General features: G+C 41.6%; 1 protein-coding gene across 1 annotated transcript in view; it reads left to right on the top strand.

Annotated features, from left to right (window-relative positions):
* The first annotated feature begins 3,787 nt into the window (after positions 1–3,787).
* Positions 3,788–8,496, top strand: part of CHRDL1 (chordin like 1) — a 101,334-nt gene continuing 96,625 nt past the window's right edge. Inside the window, exon 1 of the mRNA XM_066581724.1 lies at positions 3,788–3,942. The gene's annotated coding sequence lies outside the window, so the exon portion shown is untranslated. The remainder of the gene's footprint in view (positions 3,943–8,496) is intronic.

Genomic DNA, 8,496 nt, shown 5'->3' with positions numbered 1-8,496 from the left:
CGCACAATGAGTATTGCTCAAAAGATAGCTTTTGAGCGAATTTTGTGCGATAATCGTTGTGTCTAAATGTGTGGACACCAGCCTGAGCATCATAGTCTGTGTCTTTGTTAAATATTTAATTCAAGAAATATAGGAATTCAATGAGACTACCCTTTGCTGCTCTACTCTTCAGAGTAGACTGCTCGCTAACTTTTGGAGCATGCTTGTGAAGTGTCGGGACCAGCAGTTAGATTGGGGCAGGGCCGTTTCGTGGCACTCTGGGGTCAGGGGGCATTCAGGAGACAGCACGGCATCCTCTGATTCTTGGGTATTGTGAACATAGGAAACCAATACCAGTACTGGATTTACAAGGACCGGTAATCTTTGGGCAGAAGTGCGGCCACGTGGCTTACCCAGACCCAAGCAGTGCGAAAGGAGGGTTCCACTTTATTATGCTTGTGAACTGAAAAGGGTGGCGGGGGGGGGGGGGGGGAGAGAAAGAGAGAGATCTCTCTTACTCTCCCCCCCCTCCCCGAGCCTGCTCGGACGAGAATGCAGTTACTCGAGAAGAGCGATGCTCGCTCGAGTAACTGCCTTATCCGAGCATGCACACTCATCTCTAGTGTTTGTGCCATGTTTAGGCACAGCTGGTTACACTGGCCTACATATAAAAACTGTTTTTTTGTGCTGCCCTAACTACCGTATTTGTACTAATGCTATACAATTTGAAGGCGCCGATTCCAAATAAGAAGTCAGAAATGATGCATCAGGTCAAAACTTTTTATTAATGAGAAATTTTTGTTTACATGTTGTTCAGTTTAAACTGAGGAATTACCAAACTTGTGAAGAACATAGCATATAATCTTGGTCTAGTGCAAAAAGATAAGTTTGTAAATGAAAGAAAAAATGAATAGTTCTGGAATTGTAATTGGTACAAATGTTCTTTTTTTAAATTTTCTGGAATAGATAGGATTAGGGTTGTCACTCTACAAACACCAGCGATAGTCTGCCATCATGTTTCTGCTCCACATGTTCTCCTTGCTCTTCACTTAGAGCTCCAAGATTTGATGAGGGGAAGTAGTTTACATGACTGTAGAGGAAATACATCTTAACACTCATGTTTGCTCCCAGTCTATAAAAGGAAGTCATCAAAGTTTGAACTAGGAGTACATAATTGTCGGCCCTGGTATTGCCAAGTAAGTTTGTCATGACATCAGAAAAAGCAGACCAAGCATTCCTTTCCAAGCTTTTCATGGTGTTCATGAATTCTCTGTCATTGAATGAATTTCTAATTTGAATCCTAATTAATTTAATTTGTCTATTGAAGTAATTATACTGCAATAGGATTAATGTATAACACCTCCTTTTATTCATATGCTGGAATCAGGAAAGAGTTCAACATTATTTATCAGATCTAGCTCTATTTAATCTCAGTTGAAAGGATCAATCATGGATATCTCTTTGATCAGTCTTCAAATTCTAGCTCGTTTATTTAAAGGGGTTGTCTCGCGCCGAAACGGGTTTTTTTTTTTTCAATAGCCCCCCCATTCGGCGCGAGACAAACCCGATGCAGGGGTTTAAAAAAAAACCCGCATAGTACTTACCCGAATCCCCGCGCTCCGGTGACTTCTTACTTACCTTGCGAAGATGGCCGCCGGGATCTTCACCCACGGTGGACTGCAGGTCTTCTCCCATGGTGCACCGTGGGCTCTGTGCGTTCCATTGCCGATTCCAGCCTCCTGATTGGCTGGAATCGGCACACGTGACGGGGCGGAGCTACGAGGAGCAGCTCTCCGGCACGAGCGGCCCCATTCAGAAGGGAGAAGACCGGACTGCGCAAGCGCGTCTAATCGGGAGATTAGACGCTGAAATTAGACGGCACCATGGAGACAAGGACGCTAGCAACGGAACAGGTAAGTGAATAACTTCTGTATGGCTCATAATTAATGCACAATGTACATTATAAAGTGCATTAATATGGCCATACAGAAGTGTATACCCCCACTTGCTTTCGCGGGACAACCCCTTTAATATGTCTATCATTTGGATACGTCACATGTTTGTCAATAATGAACAGTTTGTTTATCAAAAACAATAGCAGTGATTTCTGGGGAAACTGGAAAAAATAAATGTGATATTTGAATTTGTCACAGAAGAGGAAATATAAAAACAATGACAGAAAATGGCCATATAGTTACTGACTAAAGAGGGCAGATAACTGCATCCTCTCAACATGCTGGTAGCAAACTACTGAATGAGGGAGCTAATTGTACCTGTGAGGGACACCGATGAGACAGCCACTCACACTGCCTCTTAATATAGAGGGGGGTAGCTGCTTGGTGTATACTCCCACACAGAGTGGATACAAAGTGGCAGACCTTCTTTTACATGTAGTGCACCAAGCAGACCAGCAACTTATTAATGATGCCTAAATAGTTCGGTGGGTTGCCCTGCACCTCAAAAAGTGAACCACTTTGGTACTGCCACCCTGGGCTCCCCCGGCGTTTTAAAGCCACACTGCATGTGAATAATAGATAATAAATGCAAGGCATTAGTTGGATTTTGGCCAAGATACATCAGCTCACTAACCGCGTCAAGGTTCCTTGCATGTAGTGGGTCCCTATACTAATATAAATGCGTCACAGAAGGGGAAATATAAAAACATAAAAATTCAGCACATAGAAATCTATAAAGATTAAATATTATCATGTGGTCAGCAAATTTGATGTCGACCAGTGTTACAGGTATAAATCGCGCAGCCATTACCTCTTTATCCTGTCCATCATTTCTCATGTTTACAAGCATCCCTATTTTTCCAGACAGCCGCTGCATCCTTGTTAATATGCAGCTTGAAATGACATTTTGCACAATTCCCTGCTCTGTACTTCCTTCATGTGTGCATCCCCACTAAGCTCTGACCTGCTATTGGTCAGCAATCCATTCGAAGGAGCTGAAGAGAAAGAAGGCATCCCTGGTTGTTCCTACTGAGGAAGCCTGACCTCTAGCGCTGGAATACCTACTAGTTAAATTAAGGGCAACCTGTGAATAAACACTTCTGAAGTGCCAGAAGAAGGCAATGGTTTATAGAGCTACAGACACAAAATCCAAAGCAGAACCATATTGCAAACTTTAATAACTAGAGATGAGAGAGTATACTCGCTAAAGGCAATTGCTTGAGCGAGCATTGCCTTTAGCGAGTACCTGCCTGCTCGAGACGAAAGGTTCGGGTGCCGATGCGGGGGAGCGGTGGGTAGCAGGAGGAAGCGGGGGGGAGAGAGAGATCTCCCCTCCGTTCCGCCCCGCTCTCCCCCGCAGCTCCCTGCCCGCCCCCGGCACCCGAAACCTTTTGCCTCGAGCGGGCAGGTACTCGCTAAAGGCAATGCTCGCTCGAGCAATTGCCTTTAGCGAGTATACTCGCTCATCTCTGTTAATAACTTTTGAGCATTCATTTCATAGCAACTTTGCTTAACCGGAGTACCCCTTTAAGTACATTTATGGTGCAGAAAGTAATATTCTGACTTCACTGTACTTGCTAAGTTAATACATACTTTAGTAATGTGTTGCATCTGTAAAGAAATGAAGAAAAGAAAAAAAGTGGAATCAAATCTCTGCTACTCTCATGTCCTCTGGGTGGCTAAACATCTACACCTATATCCAGTGGCAGGTGTCCAGCAGCTCCAGATAGAGAAAGAATGAGAGGGAGAAAGAGAAAGGTGGGGGTGGAGGGAGGAGGAGTAAGGGGAGGCAGGTACCCCTGCTCTGGCAATCAATCAGTCAGATACAAGCTCTGCCCTCCCTCTCTACACACTCTGCCTGCAACTAACTTCCCCAGGGATAGCTAACTAGCTCCATACTGAAGCACAGGACTGCACTTTGCAACTGAGACACTAAAAGGACACTGGAGTATTAATTACAAGATCTAGTAGGAAAGACCTACACCAAGCACTGACACTGCCTGGGGAGGTGAGTAATCTGTTGCTGGAAGAAAGTATATTTTGCATCTGCATTTAATAGCAGGTACAAGTAGTTCTGCTGCTGAAACTATGTAACAATAATGAGCAAACATGATGCAATAATAAACATAAGTAACATTTTGTGTGATTCACAGCTCATCACAATAATCTTTGAGGGAGATTATATCCAATCTGGAACATGTGGTTATATGAAGCTAAAAGAATGCACTGCAGTATTCTGTTAAGACTTTGTGGAATACAGTGTATCAAGTTCTTTTGAAGATAATGTTTTATATTTTCCAGCATTGGAAGGAAATACCTCTCTGTATTCAGAAATGTCTGTAAATGGTCTATTTGGATGGCCGGTTGAGACTCTATAGGGGTGGGTTGAGACTCCCTGTATAAATACTGCATATGGGGTCATTTAAAAACTTATTGAAATGAATGCCAAAGTGCCAAAATCAGTTTATTTCATAGCCTGGTGGCATTTTCACTAGGATAGGAGATTCATTTCATCATAAAATTCTATGGGGGATCTAGAAGCACCCTATAAGGGTGTCATTTCAGAGTGTACAGAAAGTTGTTACAGTTGTAATCCCCTTTTTCACAATGTACTGAGGCCTGCAGTGTAGTTTAGAGGATGCAGCACAGATTACTGTTGCACTTCATGAGCTGAACTCACTTGTGCTGAGGGTTAAATAGCAATTCCAAGTGAAATAGCTTTTCTACATGTCCATAACGTGTGCTTGAACACACCTACTTTGTCTGATGTATTGACACACTATGTTACCCCATGTTTAGACTTTGGGTAGAGCGAGAGAGAAAATTGTGCAGAGTAATGTTTTTTCCAATGATGCTTTATTTGGAATTGCAAATGTGCTGTGAGGGTGTGTGGGTATAAGTCTTGGCTGGTAAAAGATGATTTCATGTTTTACTATATCCTGACACTTAGGAAGTGTCAAGCAGTGTAAAACCTCTACAGCACAACGCTTTTATACCGCTCGAAACGTATTGACTTGATGATAATAGCCATTTGTTTTATATTTTGCTGCTTTACTAATACACTGTACATGTAAACTATGTGAACAGACAACTGTTGAGTTACTATGTTACAAAGTGTGCTAGAAAGTCGTAACAAAAAAAGTTTGTTTTCACTTTTATAACATGAAATAATCATTCTAAAGTGCAATAGGTAGAAAAGTTTATTGTACGCCCGATGAAGAGGCATTAAATAGCTGCGAAAGCTTGCATAAATAGTTTTTCTGATTGGACAATAAAGGTATCACTTCTGTAATGCTTTTGGCTTTTTTATACAAGAATATTTAATAATACCAGGCTAATGCTAAGAAGTCGCAAGAAACTGCAGTTAAACTGTTCAGAGAGAACTACTGTTTATACCAAAACTTCACCAGAAGCCAGAAATTGCATTAACACCCCGTTTCCCTGAAAATAAGACATACCCCGAAAATAAGACATAGCATGATTTTCCAGAATTTTTGAGGATGCAAAATGATTTTTCAGGCTTTTTGAGGATGCTTGAAATATAAGTCCTACTCCAAAAATTAAGCCCTGTTAACAGTTAATTTAAAAAGTCAATTTAAATAGTGTCCAGGCAGCTATACATGTAAAAAAGTTAAACCTTTTTGAACAAAAATTAATATAAGACACTGTCTTATTTGTAGTAACTTTCTAATATAATATTATTTTCAGGACAGTTTAGTCTGCAAGGGGTAGTGATCCCCTAATAACACTTGACAAGTCAAGAAAGTGCATGAAGCTTGTATGCTCTCCCAATGGTACTTTATCCCAGTTACCAGGCTTTCTTTGAACATTGACTTTAGACTATACATAAGATTATGCAGAGGTATAGCTACGGTTTCCTTCACCTATGGCAGAAATTTAAGTGGCATTTAGCACATAGGGTATATGCCCTGTCAGGCACCTGCACCTGTCCTGCAGTTACACCACTGGATTATGAGCACCATGGTGACAAGGACTGATGACACTTCATAGCTATGGACTAACAGGAACTATGTCATTGCTGATGGGGTAATGATAGTTATACAAAGTCTAAATATAATCTGCCTTAAAAGCAAAGTTTCACTTTAACCCTTTCCAATCCAATTTGTATCCTGGTTTTCCTAGGGGGCTTACTCTTTTTCTGCGCTATATCCTGGCTAAAGCCAGTACTGCATGAGGTGGCACGTTGAATAGGTCCCGACAGCAGAGAGGCTAGCAATATACAGTAAGAGAACCCCGACGGACGTCTTCCAACATCGGAGCTGTACAGCCTTAAATCATAATGTCTTTAGACGTCAGACAGTGGATTGGAAAGGGTTAATCTTATAAAATTGACTTTTCAGATACTAGGATTTAACCAGTTAATTTCTGCTGGGCAAATACTAATCTGCATTTACCCCATAGAAAAGAACAGCAACACGGAGGCAAAAACATAAAGTATAAGTCATGCCAAGCAGCCATGAAAAATATGGCCATGTGAATAGATATATATATTTACATTAGCTCCATATTACGGTCCGCAAAACACGGACCAAGTACGCTTTTCTGAAAGCGACCTTATTTATATATGATAAATTGCCTCAAAATGTTGCGATACTTTACGTCGTTATACAAATATTTACATAATGTTTACAAATCGCAAGCAGTAAAACGTTATAGTCGATCCAAATAACCTGTTAGTGAATGGGGAAGATATAAAATATCATATTGGATATCTAGGATGGTATTTCTGAGAGTGAAAGTGACATACGGCTAAGACGTCACGGAGTCCTGGTGCACCCTGCTAGGTGGCGCTATTGTATTACAATAGCCAAAGACATGCAGGCCACAGATCTGATGTATGAACACAAGTGATGGAACTCTTATGTGTATTGTCTCCGTGTTTGTCTATTAGGCTTCCCTCACGCATGCAATTTTTCCAGCGTTTTCAAATGTTTGTAAAAAATCCATTGAGTTTCAAGTACCTTAGATAGAATTTTTTTTGTGGCATATTTTATTTTCTATATTTGTAAGCGATTTATTTTTATTTTATTTTTTTTCCTGGTTCTTTTAAAGTCCTATGGAGAAGCCTATGGGTAAAAAGGTCCGAAAAAAAACCACGTCATATCTTGAGAATGCGCCATTAAAAAAAAAAAAAAATTTTAAATCCCAAAACAAAAATGTATTTTTGTACAGTAGATGTGTAATTTGTGTTATAATTTGATATGGATTTGAAAGTAAAATCTGCCTGCAGCCTTTAAAAAAAACCCCATAAAAATGCAATAAAAAATTCTATAGAATGCTGCGTGCGATTCCAGGCTGATAGGAATTTTATTACCCGAGCTCCAGTTTCATCAGTCAATTCGCAATCTCTACATAATGCCGTAACCGTTTTGTGAGGCCAACTCTGGTGTTTATAAGGATGGTTTCCTATCCGCGTTGGAGCCTTCGGACGGAGGTTTCATCACAGATGCGGCTGCAAATACCGGAAGATAAAGCACTACATGCAGCGCTTCTTCTACCATCCAAAAGCCAATCAGCTGGGTGGAAAGCAGGTGGACCTCATTATGTACAATCGGATCCACCCGACGCTATTCAGTTCCATACAGAAATTGGATCGTTCAGCCGCGGGGATTCCCCTTTCCTGCTCCCCGAAAGGAACAAGAAAGCACAGATGTGAAAGCACCCTAAGGGCTCAGGCACACAGGCCTTTTTTGACTGATTTGCAGATGCGCTTGCGATCTGCGTCTATATATTCTATATATACCCAATGCTTAGCAATGGGAGTGGTCACATGTCCGTATTTTATGCGGATGTGCCGAAAATTATATGACACAACGATTCACAGAACGCATGTAACTGCGTTCTGCGCAAATCGTTGTTCTTGTATATGCGCTCAATGGGGCCGATGGCAGCAGCACCGACCCCATTGAGAACATATACTAAAGATCGTAACAGCTGTGGCAGAGAAGAACGATGTTCTCCCATTGAATTCAATGGAGCCGGCAATACAGCCTGTTCCATAGAAAGCAATGAGCTGCCGGCGAGCGCGGGATGAATTGTCGGGAAGGGCTTCAAATATAATAATAATAATAATCTTTATTTGTATAGCGCCAACATATTCCGCAGCGCTTACATAGACAGGGGGGATACAGAAAGACAAAAGTACAAACATTACAGAACCACGGTTACATAGTAATCAATTGATGGAAATAATAGGGGTGCGGGTCCTGCTCCAACGAGCTTACATACTACAAGTAATGGGGTGATACAGAGGGTAAAGGGGCTGGAGATGTGCACAGTATGGCGAGGTGAGAGTGAGGGATTCTATACACATAGACAATGGTCAGACATTTGGCCGTGTGACGGCAGAAGCAGTATGACTGCAGGAGCGGTTTATGATGGCTAGCAGGGATTGCAGTCAGTAGGTCAGGGAGCATGTTATCAGGTGGAGTACAGAAGGGTTTGTGTAGGGAATGCGGTATGCCTCCCTGAAGAGGTGCATTTTTAGAGCACGCCTGAAGTTCTGCGAGTCCTGGATTGCTCGGGTAGCCTTTGGTAATGT

The sequence above is a fragment of the Eleutherodactylus coqui genome, chromosome 10 (assembly GCF_035609145.1).
Source record: "Eleutherodactylus coqui strain aEleCoq1 chromosome 10, aEleCoq1.hap1, whole genome shotgun sequence".
In the NCBI taxonomy this organism is placed as follows: Eukaryota; Metazoa; Chordata; class Amphibia; order Anura; family Eleutherodactylidae; genus Eleutherodactylus; species Eleutherodactylus coqui.
The sequence above is the reverse complement of the archived record's forward strand: the minus strand, read 5'-3'. Positions and strand labels throughout refer to the sequence as shown.